The sequence below is a fragment of the Homarus americanus genome, unplaced genomic scaffold, assembly GCF_018991925.1.
Source record: "Homarus americanus isolate GMGI-L3 unplaced genomic scaffold, GMGI_Hamer_2.0 scaffold11022, whole genome shotgun sequence".
Classification (NCBI taxonomy): domain Eukaryota; kingdom Metazoa; phylum Arthropoda; class Malacostraca; order Decapoda; family Nephropidae; genus Homarus; species Homarus americanus.
Genome location: NW_024737068.1, coordinates 8,002,462 through 8,022,872, shown reverse-complemented (window position 1 = coordinate 8,022,872; position 20,411 = coordinate 8,002,462). Strand labels below are relative to the sequence as shown.

The 20,411-nt window shown below is 39.0% G+C and overlaps 1 protein-coding gene across 1 annotated transcript in view; it reads left to right on the top strand.

Moving 5' to 3' along the window:
• The first annotated feature begins 2,789 nt into the window (after nucleotides 1–2,789).
• LOC121872933 overlaps nucleotides 2,790–20,411 on the top strand; it is a 143,994-nt gene continuing 126,372 nt past the window's right edge. The window contains exon 1 of the mRNA XM_042376067.1: nucleotides 2,790–3,286. The gene's annotated coding sequence lies outside the window, so the exon portion shown is untranslated. The remainder of the gene's footprint in view (nucleotides 3,287–20,411) is intronic.

Genomic DNA, 20,411 nt, shown 5'->3' with positions numbered 1-20,411 from the left:
TCAATTTAGAGGTTACAAGTGAACTAATTTGGCTTCTGATTAATTATTGATTCTAATTCTCTTTATTGATGTAATTAATGATACATGAAGAATGTGAGCATATTAGTATCCCGTTACTTATAGAATTATGCAGAGTATAATTATGAGTCTCTTACATATAACAAACTTAAGGTAGTGTGACTTATAATAATTGGTTAATGATTTTTCATATATTCTTTTGATATCAATTACTTTTTTTTAATATAAAGTACAAGGAAGAGAGAGTCAGTCACCACAGGTATTATAGATAAGGTAAGATAAGGCAATCATTTGTGCACGTGTGGCCGAGTCTCACCTGGAAAAAAATGATATAATTTCCTTTTTAGCGAATGAAATCTAGTGCATTGTCTAGTCTAAATTACTCGTTTAAAGACCTCACCGTTGTTGTAGGGCAGTGATGCTTTTTATCAACAACATTTCTAAGGGAAGTGGTAGAGTTAACAGTTTTTTTCTTGAAGGTTTGTAGAATAAAACTTGTGGGAAGACTCCAGTAAAGAAGTCGTTGGATCTTCGTGCTAAATGAAGGCATGATCCGCGTGATACTGGATTCTAAATTGTTCCTTCTGTTACTCAAGGCTATACAAGGTGTTTTAGAAGGGATTACAGTCGCTCAAGTTCTCACATTTCGATTCTGTAATTCTGTCCAGATCGACTTTGATTGATCGGGTTGTTTCTTGTCTGTTGTTGATTAAAACCTGAATAAATAGAGTAGCTTGAGAGAAAAACAAAAGTGTGGACTTGAGTCATGGGCAGATGAGTGGATTTGGTAATCGGTGTAAGACAGAAGATGTTTTATATGTATGAGAAATAGAGTGGGTGCAAGAACAGAACCCTGCGGCATCTCTATAATTATGTAACAGGGATAAACACCGTCCAGTACCACACAAATTATTCAATGAGACACAATAAACTCTGGAGTGTATAATGAAAGGCCATAGAGGGTAATCACAGTCAGGAGTCCTTGATGCCACACTCCGTCAAAAAACTTTGGAGGTGTTAGGTCTGATTACACGGTTCTCTTCCCTGTGCTTAATGGGAGAGATGAATCTGCTTAGTTAAGTTAATCAGAAGGTTTGAAGTGGAGAGACGCTTGCGATAACCAATACTATTGACCAGTAATAAGAGGGTGGTGTTGTAGGTGTGAAAGAGTCATGGAGAATATTGTAAAAGTGGATCACCAACACACTTAATACCCTAGTCGAAATTATTACACGAGGAACACGGCAATAACATCTCCAATATACCATCGTGAAGAATATGTAACGCGGGAATATCATCTGCGACATAATCCTCATATAGAACGGCACTGACATATTGATAGACGCAGCCTTGATACACTTGGCCTCCTTGGCACCATTCTATCTAGAGTTGCCTGTCTTATTACCCAAGCAGCCTTCACTTCCGGTCTCACTCTCTCAGCTGTTTGTTGTTCTGTAATCTGTCATTAGCTTCAACACCAACCATCACCACCTCCTCCTCTCTGAACCTCTGGATTATTATTGGCGTGTGTGTGTGTGTGTGTGTGTGTGTGTGTGTGTGTGTGTGTATGATTCCTCACACACTCGACTAGGTTCATACCTCTGTCTTTTTATTTTGTCTCTTTTTTTATGGACGCAGCTGGACCCACCTTGTCAGCAGCGCCACGGGGTTACACAAGTATTGGTTCAAGCAAGTATAAGGCGGCGCTCTGGCCAGGGTCAAGGATGTAGAGAGAACCTACAGTTTACATGTGACGTAACCAGCCACACTCATCCCCGTACACTATGAACTCCTAAATCTCATCAATCCCCCCCCCCCACCACACACCTATTTAAGCACAGGTGTCCTGCTTATTAAGCTCGTGATAGGTACAGTACCTGGGCGCTGTTTATAGTCTATACACAGTACTGTCCTCTTCTGAATCATAATTCCATTCCTCGTCTCTCTTGCCAGTAGAGCTTCTTGCCCCAGCATATATCTCTCCCGCTGATGAAATACAGCTGTTTTGATGAAAAGTTTATGCAAATCGGCACAAACCAGCGGTCATATGTCATTTAGGGAGCAAAACAGAGTTTCTTTTACGAAAAGTATGGGACTTTTAAGCTCACGTTTTCGTATTTCGTTAAATATGAAAATACTGGTAATGAAAGTAATGATAAGAATAAAAACAATAAAATAGTGATAATTGTAATAAAAATGTTGAAGTTAATAAAAATTACAATAATCACAAAAATTTATTTGCTGATTAAAGACAATAAAATATGTAGTGGAAATAAAACATGTACTAACAATGATGATGATAACAATAAACACTAAAAATACCTGGGAAAAATAAAGACGTGCTCGTCACCACCACCTCAGTAAATACGAGACAAATAACTAAGGAAAGAAAACCAAAGAAAATGAGTAGTGGAAAACGAGAAGAGACACAGTTTAAAGGGCTGATACGCTGGGCTAAGCTAGTATAGTACTCAAGTCTGTACATCACAGTGAACTATAGAATTGGGCGACTTTAGTCTGGCCTGTGATTTATCAAGACGCATAGCAGCAATCCTCTCCTTCAGGACGCGGCAGCAATGGCCCATACCGCCTCCTCCACAACATTATGCTAAGATATATTCACAACTTCCATCTCGGCAGATGAGTTGCAATAAATCAGACACAATGACACATCCACGTATAATTTTATTTTGTGTTGTGAAGCGCGCGCGCGTAGCCCACTCCGGCACGTAGGTAGAGTGGGGTGGCGGGCCTCAGTGTCCGCCCAGCTCCTAGGCGGGGAAGTGTGTGCTCTGACCGTGTGTGTGTATGTGTGTGTGTCCTGCTCGGCCAAGCCTCACCGGTACCCTCACTCTTGCCCGCCGCCCCGCCCTCACTCACAGTATTTTATTTATCCAGCCAAAATACGTACGTGCTTGACTCACACCATAGGCTTTGTTAGATTATAAAGTTACTACTGTTGTGAATCTTGAAAGTAACACTGTAATCTTGGCGGTGGACAGTGCGTAACGTCAGGAAAAGAACCCAAATAATTTACAACTCACGTTACAGCCACTGAGAGTCAGGTTTTCCTGTTATGAATACTTAAGAGTCAAATGTGCGACAAATGACTAGTGGGCTCTGGAGGCTTCCCACACTGATGCGTTCCTCTTGCAAACAGCCAAGATGATGTGTAACTGAGGCCCCTATGGAAATATTGACAACACTGTCCGCTTATGAAGGAGTGAGACGCGAGAGAGAGGAGCGATCTTTTTTCGCCTACAGAAAGGTAAAGTGAAGAGAGGATTACAGAGTTAACTACATAAGTGCGTGAAGTCATGTCTACCTATGAGTGTGTGTGTGTATGTGTGTGAGTGTGTGTGTGTGTGTAGTCATAGTTAACCATGAGTGTGGGGGTGGGGGGATATTTCTACCCATGGGAGAGTAAATGAAGTCAATGCAAGTCCATCCATGACATGAATGTGTGTGTGTGTGTGTGTGTGTGTGTGTGTGTGTGTGTGTGTGTTTTGTTACTGCCTCATCACAAGTTATCGTAAAGCAAGATACATACCCTGTAGTTTTTGTTTTAGAGTTTCACTGAAATGTTTATAGTGGTGTAACAGAAAAGTCCATATGAATAAACGCAGGTGTTTCTTTGCATGGTATATGACTGTAGTGTAAAGTACTTACGAAGATTTGTACAACTAATCTTAATTGTAAGTTCACTTGTGTAAGGCCCTTATGCATGATGGTTCAACCCCTTGAGGATTATAGCTTGAGTTATCATCCTCAAAGAGTTATAGCTTAAACCATAATCCTCAAAGAGTTATAGCTTAAACCATCCTCATCAAAGACTTATAGCTTAAACCATCATCCTCAAAGGGTTATAACTTAAACCATCATCCTCAAAGAGTTATAGCTTAAACCATCATCCTCAAAGGGTTTTAGCTTAAACCATCATCCTCTAAGGGTTATAACTTAAACCATCATCCTCAAAGAGTTAAAGGTTAAACCACTATCCTCTAAGGGTTATAACTTAAACCATCATCCTCAAAGAGTTATAGCTTAAACCATTAGCTTAAACCATCCTCATCCTCAAAGGGTTATAACTTAAACCATCATCCTCAAAGAGTTATAGCTTAAACCATCATCCTCAAAGGGTTTTAGCTTAAACCATCATCCTCTAAGGGTTATAACTTAAACCATCATCCTCAAAGAGTTAAAGGTTAAACCATCATCCTCTAAGGGTTATAACTTAAACCATCATCCTCAAAGAGTTAAAGGTTAAACCACTATCCTCAAAGGGTTTTAGCTTATACCATCATCCTCAAAGAGTTATAGCTTAAACCATTATCCTCAAAGAGTTATAGCTTAAACCATCCTCATCAAAGACTTATAGCTCAAACCATCATCCTCAAAGGGTTATAGCTTAAACCATCCTGCTCATAGTTATAGCTTAAACCATCATCCTCATAGTTATAGCTTAAGCCATCATCCTCAAAGGGTTATAACTTAAACCATCATCCTCAAAGGGTTAAAGCTTAAACCATCATCCTCAAAGCGTTATAGTTTAAACCATCATCCTCATAGTTATAGCTTAAACCATCATCCTCATAGTTATAGCTTAAACCATCATCCTCAAAGGGTTATAACTTAAACCATCATCCTCAAAGGGTTATAACTTAAACCATCATCCTCATAGTTGTAGCTTAAACCATCATCCTCAAAGGGTTATAACTTAAACCATCATCCTCATAGTTGTAGCTTAAACCATCATCCTCAAAGGGTTATAACTTAAACCATCATCCTCAAAGGGTTAAAGCTTAAACCATCATCCTCAAAGCGTTATAGCTTAAACCATCGACTTAAATGCAATACTGATTAACAACAAAGGTAATTATTAATTCAAATGTAATATAAATTGACTTGATATGCAATTAAATATGACAGCGGTTAATAAGCATATGTTAAGTAGATTTTTCCATGGAACAGTTAATTACATTTCTCAATATTTAATTATATGTAACATTATTTTTGGTATGTGAAGGTAATTCGTAATATATATAAGGCTGTTATTACATTTATCATCTTAAGTACGAGGAATTTTAACCCCTGAGTACAGTGACTTGATCATTTGAGTACAATGTTAACCCCCTGAGTACAATGAATCTGCCTATTGACTTAGATGTCTTAATCCCCATATGTAGGATGACTTAATCCTTTGGGGACGATGACTTAATCCCCTAACTATACTGAATTAGCCCAGTGATGAGTACGATGACATGATCCCTTGAGTACGATGAATTTACCATTTCAGTGTGATAACTTTACCTTTTAAGTACGATGACAACTTTTTGAGTATGACGTCTTAACCCCTTGAGTACGACGACTTATTCCCTTGATTATGAAGATTATCTGCTCAGGGATTATAAGTCATCGTATTTAGGGAATTAAGAAATCGTACTCAGGGGATTAAGTCATTATACTTCAGGGGAAATCATCGTACTCAAATAGTAAAGTCACTGTACTCAAGAGATAAACTCATCGTACTCTAGTAAGTTAAGATATCGTCAACACGGAACAAATTAACTACTGTCAAGGAATTCGGAATCGTACTCAAGGGAATAAGTAAATGTACTCACAAGGACTAAGTCATCGTACTGAAGGGCTTATAGGGGTTATTATACTTAAGAAAACACTCCAGCAGAGACTAATTGTTGATTATTGTACACCCTATGGAGATTTTTTGTCATGTGATGGTTTAAACAACACATTCTCTCATCTCTGTGATAATTCGTTCACAACATTGACGTCGATATGAGTCCACGAACTTTAATGATACTGTGAGTGTGTTGATGGTGGTGTGTTATGAGTGTTCTGGATAGTGGTTGATAATGGTGACGTAATGATGATGTTGATATATACTTGTATCGGATTTTTTTGTTTTCGAAAATTTTAATTTGGCTATAAATGTATATTCTCTTATGGATAGTATAATTAAGACTATAATTGATTAGTATTTGTATCAAACCTAAGCTAAACTAAGCTAATTATACGTACCATTACCTAAGCTAACCCACCCTAATTAAACCTGCCCTAGCCTAAGCTAACCTACCCTAATTAAACCTGGCCTAACTTAAGCTAACTTACCTTAATTAAACCTGCCTTAGCCTATGATAACCTAGCCTAATTAAACCTGCCCTAACATAAGCTAACTTACCCTTACCTAAGCTAACCTAACCTAACTAAACCTGCCTTAACCTAAACTAACATACCCTAACTAAACCTGCCCTAATCTACCCTAACCTAAACTAACCTGCCTTAACTAAACCTACCCTAACTTAACCTAACAACCTAACTTACCCTAACCAAAGCTAACCTAACCTATCCTTACTTAGCTTTACTTTAAATAATGTATCGTTAGAACAGCAATGAACGTCTTAAATTAAAAAAAATAAATCTCAGTCTTACTCCCTGGATTAATGATAACGATAACCCAAAACTTATGAGTAGTTGGCAAGAGAAGCCATTGGATTTTATGACTTAATCGGGTAACCATTTCCAAACTCTTCTGACGATAGTAATTTAAGTTTATTGAATAAGTGACAGACCCATTTGTGATACCTGCATTAGTATTACACGTTTATACATTTCTTAGTGTGTATTGAGAAGATGTGTCTTATAGTTAGTATCAAGGGCCAGGCATTATATATTCAGGCGGGGCTTAACGTTTCGGTGGTGTGGTGGGGACGGTGGTGACGGTGGTGGTGGTGATATGAATTAATTACATTGTTCTTGGCCTCAGGTGGCACAAGACGCTGGCCTCAGTTGCTCAGGTAAACATTAAGTCACAGGAATTTGTCTATAATTAATTTAACATGATTTTATTCTTAAAGTATATGTATGTTATATTGCCGTGTGTGTGTGTGTGTGTGTGTGTGTGTGTGTGTGTGTGTGTGTGCATAAGGACAGTTATTAGCACCTCACCTGTGTTGGTAAAAAATACAGCTAATTACCAACCTAGGGAACACCTGACTCTATTACACTGGTAATCCGTCACTACACGTCACTGAGTCATTACACCATCACTGACAAACAACAACAATAATACCAACAGTCGTACCATAAAGACTAGATATACTAAATAAATAGAAAATAAAACTGAATCATGGTCAAAGTTACCGGCCACTCACCACAACATCAAAAAATACAGTCAAATAAAGACTAGATATACTAAATAAATAGAAAATAAAACTGAATCATGGTCAAAGTTACCGGCCACTCACCACAACATCAAAAAATAGCAAAATACAAAAATAAAAATAAAAATTGGCGCATGAAACAAAGACCATTTCAAGCCGGTCGGAATATTAATAAAGGTTCAGTTGTAAAAGTTGCCATTTTTGACTCATTATAAATACATGAGAAACTAATAATTTACAACGTGTGATTTTTTTATTTTTTTTTTTTGGTGAAGATTTGTTGTAATGAAACAAAAGAGAATTGGAAAACTAGAGTAAACATGATATATATGCAAAATAGCGTAAGGAAAGAGAATAAATGATTAGGTGTAAACAAACGGAAGAAAGATGTAAAAGGTGTGAAGGAATGAATGATAATAAATGTAGTGCACGGTCCACCTACTGCAGTGCAAGGTCCATAGGTTGTAGTGCACGGTCCGCCTACTGCAGTGCAAGGTCCATAGGTTGTAGTGCCTAGTTCAGATTTTAGAGTGTACGGTCCTGTTGTTGTAGTGCACGGTCCTGTTGTTGTAGTGCACGGTCCTGTTGTTGTCGTGCACGGTCCAGTTGTTGTAGTGCACGGTCCATTGTTGTAGTGCACGGTCCATTGTTGTAGTGCACGGTCCATTGTTGTAGTGCACGGTCCATTGTTGTAGTGCACGGTCCAGTTGTTGTCGTGCACGATCCAGTTGTTGTCGTGCACGATCCAGTTGTTGTCGTGCACGATTCAGTTGTTGTCGTGCACGGTCCAGTCGTTGGAGTGAATGGTCCAAATATCTGTTCAAAGGTTGTACCGGGGCTTTAAGAGGCTTCATTAAGTCTTTAAAGGGATCATAGAATAGGTTTAAAGGGACATCGGGGGTTTAAGGGGGACATAAAGGTGGTTTAAGGGGGATATAAAGGTGGTTTAATATATTCAAAACAATCTAGATGCTATATTTTAATCTCTATATATAAATACGTACAAAAGACATTTATCGTGTGTCTCTGAGCTTCAAATTCAGTGCCTCGCCAATTCTGAACTCCTGAACTTGAGGACATGAATCAGAAATTACAGTGGGGAGAGGTGATATATGTCCCTCTGAAACACCTGAAGTTTTGCGTGTTTTGAAGTTGTCCTCATATTGAGTTTTAGAACGATGGAAACGCAATATGTCCAATATGTCTTTCCTTATACATATATTACCCGCTATGTACGTTTTCTTTTACACACATAGACACAGTATAGATGACTTCCTTACATATACACGCTCTGTAAACTTATTTTTTAATACTCACACATAGACATTGTACACTTCTTTTTACACACATAGACACAAGATAGACGTTTTCTTTACACTCACACATAGCTTCACCAGTTCCAACAACAGTATCGTGCCAACACAACGTCTGATATGACCCATTAAAACCCATATGTGACCTCTTTCAAATAACATAAGACGATATAATCACTTTTGTTATCGATAAAACCGCTCATGGTTACAGGTCTAATGGGTTTCCTGTCTTGCTCGACCCTAACCTAACCTAACCTAACCTAACCTAACCTAACCTAACCTAACCTAACCTAACTGCTCCCAAGCTAACCAAATTGTTAGATTTTTGCGACTAGTTTTAATAAATTGCAGTTCTATTGAGCTCCAGATCCTATTGGACATTAATCGTATTGGTTTCTACTGTGCAGAATTGGGTTGGGTTAGGTTAGTTTAGGTTGGGTTAGATTAGGTTAGATTAGGTTACGTTAGGTTACGTTAGGTTACGTTAGGTTAGGCCGCAGTCTACATTATGCATCAGTTAACATAACTTTACTAAACTCGACTCATAGTTGAACACTTTGAAGATAACACTTGCTATTAGTGATCAAGAGAATGTTATCTTAAATAAACATAACATTGAACAAGTTTATTCATATAATCAAATGAGTCAGTTAATGTTGTCGTGCCTGAGAGTTAATAATGTTTCCGTGTGAGTGTTTGTCTCTGTTTAGTGTTACTGAGGCAGGTAAGGGACTAGAGGTGACAGGTGGATCCGTGTTGGAACTTGTTGATTGCGATCTAATAACCTAACTTAACCTGGGGTCATAATCTGATTGAGACTTGGGAACTACTAACTTTATTTTGAGTCACTAACACATCCATTATATCGTTACCCATCTCTTACTCAGTGACTCACCTTTATTATGAGTCACTAACCATTCATTATATCGTTATTCAGCTCTTACTCAGTGACTCACCTGTATTATGAGTCACTAACACATCCCTTACATCATGACCCATCTGTAAAGCTCCGAGAGATCTTATACACAGTAAGAAGAGGTTAGTTAAGGTAGTATTTGACGCCCGTTTCGCCCACTCTTACCGCTGGTCACTATCAAGGCTCTCCAGTTCTCAAGGGGTTGTCACTGGCAGACTGTGGACAAAGAATTTCGCCTTTTCATTTACGATGGTGAGCGGAGTGGAGATTATTATTATTATTATTATTATTATTATTATTATTATTATTATTATTATTATTATTATTATTTGTATTATTTTTATTTTATTATTATTATTATTATTATTATTATTATTATTATTATTATTATTATTATTATTATTATTATTATTATTATTATTATTATTATTATTATTATTATTATTATTATTATTATTATTATTATTATTATTATTGTTATTGTTATTGTTATTGTTATTGTTATTCTTATTTGTATATTTTTGCCGCTTCGTCCTAAAGAAATCCTTAAATGATATATTTGGGCATTAAATCTATCTGAATATATATATATGATTATAGCTACATTTTTTTTTTGCTATGTCTTGCATAGAATTTTGTATGACTCATCTCAAATAGCAACACACAAGATTGCTAGTAAGCAGGAAGCAATATAGATGTTTAAACTGTCCGAATTAATGTGTCTATAATTCAGATTTGCGTATCATAAACAAAAACAGAATTATTCCATATCAGTGTTTAATTCCTTCCTTCGCTGATGTGAATGATGGATAATGTACAAACAGGAACAAACCCAGGAACTAGGAAAGGTCATTAGTGAGGTGTTATTAGTCCTCAGGCGTCAGGTAGGAGGAACTCAGAGGCAGAGGGGAAAATAGAGAGAGAGAGAGAGAGAGAGAGAGAGAGAGAGAGAGAGAGAGAGATCAGTCTCAGGTAAATAAGACTTGAAGGTGTGATACAGAGAGGAGGTGAATGTTGGTGAATGATTTCTTCCACCATGACAAACATTCATCCTCTGTGAACTAGCTATTAATTGCCAAAGTTACGGGGGAAGAAAGGTTTAAAAAAAATAAGGTAAAATATGAGTTAATTACAGTGGGAATGGAAGTTATTTTTTTTTATTGTCAGACACTCGTGAGAGAATGAAGAATTAAAGAATGAAAGAATGAATGAAAGAAAGAAGATGGAAGATTAATTTATGACTCAAGAGAGAATGAAGAAAGAAAGAATGAAAACATGAATGAAAAAAGAAGATGGAAGATTAATTTCCGACATAAGAGAGAATGAAGAAAGATAGAATGAAAGAATAAAAAAAATGGAAGATTGGTTTGATAATTACAACCTTCCTTTAACTCGAGGGCAGGTCCGTGTGGCGTCATTAATCATTAAAGAGTGCAGGATAATGAAGTCTATATATATCTGCCTACCTCATTATAATCATAATTTGGTCTGGAGGATAAATTCTGGAGTTATGTTCGCCATTAAAGTGTTAGAAAGAGATGCACGATAGCGCTCTTATGCTGCCGGTCTTGAGATAATGAGAATTAGATGCCAAGAACAACCTTCTCTCCCACTCCCACCAACCCACCCACCAACCCACCACACACCCACCAACCCACCCAACCCAGCCCACCCACCCCCCACACCCACCAACCCACCCCCACCCCACCACACCTCCACCCACCCACCCACCTACTTCTTCCTTTTACCCATCCTCTCGTCCACCCACTAACTCCACCTCTCTCACCCACTCACTAACCCACCCTTCACCCACTAACACACCCACTCTCTCACCCACCCACTAACCCACCTCTCACCCACCCACTAACCCACCCTCTCACCCACCCACCCACTCACCCTCAAATCCACCATCACCACGGTATCAGAATCTTTCATTGGATTTTAAAACCTTCATTTTTTTTTCTCTCTCTCTGTGTAATTCCACTCGTTCAGAATTGTGGTTTGGTCGTTTATATTCTTGTACGTATTTTGTGTTGTTTTGCCGTTTTGTTTTGACGCTGTGAAGACTGTTAAATCGTCCTTAGTGGGTATTGGTGTTTCTGAGCTTCATTTATATCATGTTATCAGAGGAAACAATTACAACTTTTTAATTTAACATGATAATCTCAGAATAGATTTATCATTTACGGGAAATAACATTAATTTATTTAGGTTTTAGGGATTATTTTAAAATTTGTTGTAGTAAAAGTATAGGAATTTAAGCTTGTTATAATGTGTTGCCTCGATATGTTTTATTTTGTCAATTGTTACTTTTTCTTTCTTTCTTAGAGGAGATTCGAGATGAGGTGTATGTAGGTCTCGTTGTTCTGTTTTATTATTATTATTATTATTATTAGTAGTAGTAGTAGTAATAGTAGTATGGTTATAAGGGAAGGTTAGAGGCCATTGAAAAAGTAGTCGTAGTAGTAGTAGTAGTAGTAGTCGTACGAGTAGTTGTTGTTGTTGGTGATAATATATTTTGTGCCCCATCAATTTAGATAATGCTATAGTCACTTAGAAAATTATCTCTAAAAATTTTTATACAAAACCCATATATGACGAACCATACAATAAATATACCTACATATAACCAAAACATATATATATAAACACTGTTATATATGCTGGAGGAAGCCAGTTCACCTCAATTGACTTCTACTGTTTTGGAAAGGGAATGGTTACACCCGGACTAAATAAAAGATGATATTTTCCACACTTCTTCCCATCTCTCCCCCCTACTTCCATTAAGGCATCCTCAGGGACCAGGCAAGATTAGCCCAGGTCAGAAAGAATATACGTGGGAGTGTGTTTTGACTTAGCTAGTGAAGAGAGAGATATACCCGCCACCAATTGCTTATGGTGAACTGGTATATAGTGTCTGGCGTTGTCTGTTGCTGCTATTGTTGAGGGTTCAATTTTTTGTTTGTCCTATATAGAAGAATTTTTTGTGATATGGAGACGTGTGTGTGTGTGTGTGTTGTCTCTTTATCTCGCTGTTTTGTGCATTAAGTGCGTCTCGATGGAGGTGCGTGATAAAGTGACAGTGAAATAGCGTTATCTTGCCCCTATACCTCCTGTTATTATAGAGTTTATAACCTTCCTCTAGACAAGTGACGTTTTTATACTAATTTTGTGTTCTGGTGGACATATTTACTGCTGGAGGTGGTGTCGTTTATGCTGTGGCTCTTCGTCTCCAAGTACTCGAGTATATTGGTATATTTTTACCCTGTTTTAATACATTTATTTGTTCCTGCAGGTAATGTCCTTAAGTAGAGAACATTTGACTGAATTTTATTATTGATAATATTTTTTTTAGTAATTAATTAAGATCTATTGGTACTGTCGTCTGGTTTAGTTCACCTGGTGTTGATAACTTCATGCTACATGGAGTAAATATGGGGACGCTCTGACGAAGGAGTTGGTAATGGTGTTGGTGTTGGTGTTGGTGTTGGTGTTGATGTTGGTGTTGATGTTGGTGTTGATGTTGATGTTGGTGTTGGTGTTGGTGTTGATGTTGATGTTGGTGTTGGTGTTGATGTTGATGTTGGTGTTGGTGTTGGTGTTATATACACGGAAGGCATGAAGGCAACTTCTGAGATTACATTTTGTTTTAGTGAGTTACGTCCTCTCTTCCTCATAGTCCGCTAGAGAGAATATCCATGCAAGAGTATACGCTTATCTTGGAGAACTCGTTGAAGCTTAGGATTATGTTTACCTTGCGTACTTTCAGGTGGATCTTAAGTTTAGCCATTATGGTGATGAGGCTCTATAGTTAACGGTAGTAAGTAGATGGCTGCAGAGTTTTGTTTATCCTAAATAACACACACGGTACTTAACTTTCCAAGCTTAGAAGCTCCAAAAGAATTTGAATTAGTTAACTCAAGTTCTGGTGGAGTGGGTTGGCTGTCGTCACTCCTTCTAGCTGGTACATGGTATAATTTGTGGGTGAGTGTGTGGAGTGTGTGTTGGAGAGGAGTTTGTGAGCCTCTCTGCGGTGGTGATGGTGGTAGAGATGATGGTGGTGATGGTGGTGGTGGTGGTGGTTGAGATAGAGGTGGTGGTGGTGGTGGTGGTGGTGGTGGTGGTGGTGATGGTGGTGGTGATGGTGGTGGTGATCGTGGTGGTGGTGGTGGTAGAATCTCGTGGTGGTGGTGGTGGTGGTGGTGGTGGTGATTGATGGGTGATGGTGGTGGTGGTGGTGGTGGTGGGCGGTGGTGGTAGAGGTAGAGGTGATGTTGAGTGGTGTGGTGTGGTGGTGGTGTGGTGGTGGTGGTGGTGGTGGTGGTGGTGGGGGCTAATTGATGATGTGGTGGTGGTGGTGGTGGTGGTGGTGGTGGTGGTGGTGGTGGTTGGGATGGTGGTGATGGTGGTGGTAAGATGTGGTGGTGATGGTCTGGTGGTCGGGTGGTGATGGTGGTGGTGTTGATGGTAATGTTGGTGATGGTGGTGGTGGTGGGTGGTAGAAATGGGGTGATGATGGTGGTTATGGTGGTGGTGGTGGTGGTAAGGTGGTTGTAAGGTGGTGATAATTGGTGGTAAAGGTGGTATTTAATTGGTGGTGATTATGGTGGTGGTGGTTGTGATGTGGTGATGTTGAGGTGGTGATGGTGATGATGTGGTGGTAGTAGAATGTGGTGATAGTGGTGAATTGGTTATGGTGGAGATTGGTCGGTGGAGATGTGGGTAGTGACAGGTGGGGATGGTGGTGGTGGTGGTGGGGATGATGGTGGTGGTGGTAGAATGGTGGTGGTGGTGATGGCGGTAGAGATGGTGGTAATGGTGGTGATGGTGGTGGTTGGTAGAGATGGTGGTGGTGGTAGAGATGGTGGTGGTGGCCGTGTAATTCCTCTTATTACACCCTCCGGGGTCTACCCAACGAGGCTGAGCAACGTTAACTCTGTCTATCTATCTAACCAGCTATCTAACTATCTAACTAGCTAACTATCTAACTATCTATCATATACAGTATCATATATATTTATCTATCCATAACATAAAGATGCTGACTAAAATATAGGTACAATTAAACAAAAAAATCAAACCAAAAAATGAAGAGAGAGAGAAGTCCATTTTCCACATGATAAACATGGAGTTCTTTTAAGTCAACATTCTTGTTAATTTCATACGCCGCACTCACTGGTATAAACGTCGGTTCATACATCTAGCCTTGGCTGTTTGGGCGGCAGTAAACCCCAAATTTCAGCCGCTGTGTGCAGGGTCGAGAAGAGCAATAAAAGTGTTGCTGAAATATCCCAGTGTTGTCGTGGCATAACTCGCCCCTGGGGTACACTTCACTTCACGACGCTACACTTCATTACACTTCACTATACTTCACTATATGCTTCACTTCCTCAGTTCTCTCTCTCTCTCTCCACATGGTAGTCCACCTTCTTCCCTTACCTCCTTGACTACCGCCCCCCACCCCCACCCCCACTACTTCCTACACGGTACTCACCACTTTCCTCCTTCCCCTCTACACGGTACAATCCACCCTTCAGCCTTCACACGGTACACACCACTTACCTCCCCCCCTCTACCCCCTTACACGGTACACTCCAGTTACCTCCCCCTACACGGTACACGCCACTTTCCTCCTTCCCCCTACACGGTACACTCCACTTACACGGTACACTCCACTTACCTCCCAATACACGGTACACTTCACTTACCTCCCTCTACACGGTACACTCCACTTACCTTCCCCTATACGGTACAATCCACTCTTCAACCCTCACACAGTACCACACCTCATTAATTAAGGGCCGGTTCTCACACTCACACAGGTAGGACAGGTGTAGTTGAGGGCTTAAGGTTAATTGATGGAGTTTGGCGAGTTTTATTCATAACTGATAGATGTTCAGGTATGACTGATTAAATGAACTGTCAATGTGATGAAGATAGATAGATAGATAGATAGATAGATAGATAGATAGAAGCAGAGAGACATACAGCCAAAATAGAGAGAGAGAGAGAGAGAGAGAGAGAGAGAGAGAGAGAGAGAGAGACCCCGGCAGTAGTTGACACCTGACGAAGGAGAATATTAATACCCTCACTGAATAATACTGGTTGTCACGGCGACGACGGGTGGGAGTCTGGGTGACCGCCTCAGAGCCCCTTGGGAACACCTGTTGGTCGGTGGCCGGGAACTACGTGCGGGTCTCCAAGGATTTTCTCTGTTGACACTGAAGGTTGAGTGGTGTGGTTCTGCTAACTTAAAAGACGTGTTTGAGTTTAGTCTCTGTGGTGGTTGTTGTTGTTATTAGCATTGTTGGTGGTGGTGTTATTGTTATTATCGTTGTTGTTGGTGGTGGTCGTGGTGGTTGGGGGAGGTTGTTGTGGTTGTTGGTGTTGCTGGTAATGTTGTTGTCGTTGTTGGTGGTGGTGGTGGTTGTTGTTTTTGCTGTTGTTGTTCTTGTTGTTATTATTGTTGTTGTTGTTTTATCTATCAAATTAATGACGAGGAATTCAGGTATTGATAGATCATGTTTTACGATAGAAGCATTTGTGTATTTTCAAAGCATTTATTGACGAATACATAACAGACGCAATTATGCATGTAATTTAATATATATGAGTAAATGACAGAGGAATTTATGTATTTTAAAGCATAATTTATGAAGCAATTACGAGCACAAGTATTAAGGCAAGTATAGTAATTTGATAGTGCATATATTTATACATTTTAAAAGGCACATTTATGAATACATTACTGGTATAGATGTTGTAGAGGAGTATGTATATGAATGTGAGAGTATGGCAGATGCGTGCGTGTGCGTGCGTGCGACGTGCGTGCGTGCTTGCGACGTGCGTGCAATAAAAGAAGAGAGTAAGTTTAGTACAGGAGACGTCATGTTTAGTGTGGGGGTGATGAAAGATTTAATGACGGAGACTGAAGGTTTAATGAAGGTTTAATGAAGGTTTAATCGAAGAATTTTGAAAGTTTAACAAAAAATATTAATGGTTTAACGAAGATGACTGAAGGTTTAACGAAGACGTTTGAAAGTAGAACGAAAAAGACTGAAATTTTAACGCAGAATAATGAAAGTTTAACGAAGAAGGTTGAAGATCTAACGGAGACTAAATGTTTGATTAAAAGGTTTAAATAAGACTCAAGGTTTAACGAGGATGAATTAATCAAGGTTTAAATGAAAAAAAAATGCAGTTTTAGGAAAGAAAAGTCCTGAGTTAGCTAACAAAAAACACATCAGGTTTTATAGGTAAGACTGGAGGTTTAGTAGAAAAAATACCTGATTTCATGGAGGATCATCTTACCTACGGCACTTATCTAACAACAAAAATGACGAAGTAATTAAACTGAGAGACTTCACTATAAACAAACATGGCCGCTCGTCGTGCTAGTCAGAGGGCGAAAAATCCTACAGTACGATTAATTTTTTTTTTTTTGAGAGAGAGAGACAGAGTTCGAACCCCCTGAAGTGGAGAGATGATCACCAGCTGCGCCAGGAAGTCTTCTAAATCCCAATAAAAAGCCTTAATTTATAGCCTAATTTAAAAGAATTGTAGACCGGGGTAAGATAAACTCTCCATTTAAAGGTCAAATTGAATTATTTTCCTCCTAGTAGATAATTAGGTTAACAAAAAACACACACACCTACACACACATATAAGGGTGATTAAAAACTGGATATTGGCAACGTTATACCTTAGCTTCTAGGGAAAAAAATATCCCTCACGCAGGAAAAACACCCATTAGTAAGGTCGGAAGAGGCCTGATTAAACACAGGGAAGAAGAAGTCATTTAATTTGAACAACTTATTAAAAATATCAGCGTTCATCAAAGAGCAAATGCTGTCGTTGTGTGTACATAAAGGAGCAACATAATTATCATATGTGTTGGTGAAAGTGAGTCTCAGAGGCCTGACTGCCCGTTTGGTAGAGCGTGGACACAGCATCTTGTATACTAAGCGTTCAGTGTGTGTGATAATTGGGGATAAATTTGTGTCTTAGTTTTAGATAGAAAAATAAAATTTGAATTGTTTTCCGGGCAGAGCTATTTAATTAGGGAACATAGTCCTAGGAGCGTGTATATAATTCGGAAAGTGAGCCCAGCAGCCTGTATACTCGTATAATATGAAGAAAAAAATCCTAGCACCGTGTACATACTTCGGGAAAAATGATCCTAGCATCGTTTAGATAATTCAGCAAATCTTCCTAATAATCATGTGGGTAACCGACTAAAACTCTACACTCAGTAGGTTCGTGCAGATTGTGATTATTTTTCTTCCATGGGACTTCAAAAACAAAACTTGGTAGAGAGTGACTGTTGGAAGCGCCTGTCACTTCTTGTAAGAAACTTGTGCTCAGTGTAGTCAGAGAGGCAGAGATTTTTTCTGTGTGTGTGTGTGTGTGCGTGTGTGTTCTCCTCCAAGCAGAAACTTTTTAAAGAATTCCCGGAGAGAATTTTCATTTTTCATAAGTTAGGAGGAGACTTTGTCTACGAGTCGGATGCATTATTCTCAGATCACAGTTTTATTTGTCTGGGCTGTCAAAGTTTTTTTTTTCACTTTTCTTTTCTAGATGTGATGATAATCAGCCCACTTTATAGTACTACGGATTTTGTTTTCTTTGTTAGCTTGGGCTGTATGTATGTCACGTGTGTATATGTGTATGTAAGCGTGATTGTGTATGTCGTCATGGCAATATATCACCTAAATGTGTATTAATTATAAGAAAGTTATCTTAAAAATTATGAATTATATCGCTTGTAATTACGGGAGCCGCCATCCTTCTTCAGTCTAGGTTTTATTACGGGAATAATGACACGAAAACTGATACCCCCGTCAGACCCCCTCCTACCCATACCCTTCTCCTCTCTCACACCCTTTTACCCCCACCCTCTTCCATTCCCCACTCTCCTTCACCATCTTCCCCAAATCCTCCTCGCCCCCCTCACCTTCCTCCACCGTAACCACTCCCCGCTGTCTACCCTCCTCCTCCCCAACCTTCTCCACCCCTCCCTCCTCCACTCCCCACCCTCCCCACTCTTCTCTGCTCCCCAACATCCCCTAGTCGCTATCCTCCCCTACATTCTTCCTCCCATCCTAAATCACCTTCCATCCACTCCCCACCCCCTTTCACCTCCTCCTACCCAAACCCTCCCATTCCTCCCTCCCTTCCCTCCCCTCCCCTCCCCTACATATCTTACTCCCTGGCCCTAAGCACATATTCTACTCACGTTTTGAAAGTTAGGCTGAAAATTCTGAGATAAAGACGAAATTGGCTCACGACTTTTACCCCTTTTGTGTAATATATTGATGCTATTTTGCCCGTCTACGTGTGTGTGTGTGTGTGTGTGTGTGTGTGTGTGTGTGTGTGTGTGTGTGTGTGTGTGTGTGTGTGTGTGTGTGTGTGTGTGTGTGTGTGCGTGTGTCGTTAGTCTCAGCTAAATTCTTACGTAGTCTCAGCTAAATTCTTAAATACCGGTAATCTCAGCTAAATTGAGTCCCATTGTTAACTTTTATAAATATCAGGTAAATAATACTCAATCAGTTATCAATTATTATTAGTTTATTATTCTCAAACATTAATAAATACTATTAACCTGAGACATTATTAATTACGCTACTAATTACTTCAACCAATAATCTGAGACATAATTAAGTACAATGCTAATGATATCACCTATTATTAACCGTAGGTATTCTCGTCAAAATATAATAATACTCTTGTCATTATTTTTACCTCAATATACTTTTGCCGAGTTATATATAGGCCTAATTTCCGCCTTACCGCCTTGATAGTTCTTCATGTAAGTAAAAATATCTATGTTTATATTATGTCATTGTTCTATCATTGTGTAGCTAGAACAAGACATTACAGTAATCGAACGAGAACTGTGAACTAATCTCAGTTTAATTCCTATCCTTGTGGGGGGTCATTCATAGATGATTAGCATTCTATTTTGTTCTCGATCCCCCGTGTAAATGACTTTCTTTATAAGCGACACAGTATATTCGTAATGGAAGGATGGTTTCCTCGCTAAAGCTGACCTGCAGAAGATGGGAGACTTCAAACTTGCTCAATAGATGGCGTTTGTGTCTTGTTCCCCTCCCTCGCCCCCCCCCCCTATCGCTCCCCATCAGGGTTGAGTCCACAGCGCCTGCTGATTTGTACTCGAAGTTATCAATAATTTACAAGTGATTCCAGATACCGAGTACATGTATGTTATTAGTACCTCATCTATAGCTTTCATAGACTAGTAATAATTTAATATCAAAAGTTAAATTAGATAAGGTGGTGATTTTGATTGATATTTTGCGTATCCTTGCGTAAGATAACGTGGGCAATACGCAACAGAAGGTAGAATGGGCGTGAGTTATTAGCATTCCAGTTGAGTGTATAGTTTCCTCTTCTTCCCCAAACTTGTTCACATTTGTTAAAAAGTTTTCAGAGTTCATATGAGATGATTTTTTTTCGGGGGTGGGGTTGAAGAAAAGTTTTTAAAAGAGCGCTAAATTTTTCAGTCTGTAGTGGTACAAGGTTTTGTCCTTACAAGTTTCTGTAATTAAGTTAAGTTCTTCTCTATTTTTGTAAATAATTGTATTTTCATTTCCCTTATGATACTACTACAGATTTATCATTATGTACTGTATGTAATTTATCTTTCTATTCCATTTAAATATTCATATATTTTGTTATTTCTTGTTTTTTCCCTAAATTTCACTAACAATAACTGATGACTTTATAATTAATGTAACATACTTTATAACACGTACACATAATGGGGAATAAATACTCTTGTTTTTTCTCTGGCAATTTAATTTTTCCACACTGGACATCATGTGAAGACTCTGGTATTGATCAGCGCCTCTTCCTCCTCCTCCTCCACACATTACTATTCCTCACTCAGGTTTAATTACTTCTCACACTTTTCCCCGTCCTTCACACCTGGCTTCTTTAAATCATCGGTCAGTGAGTTTTATT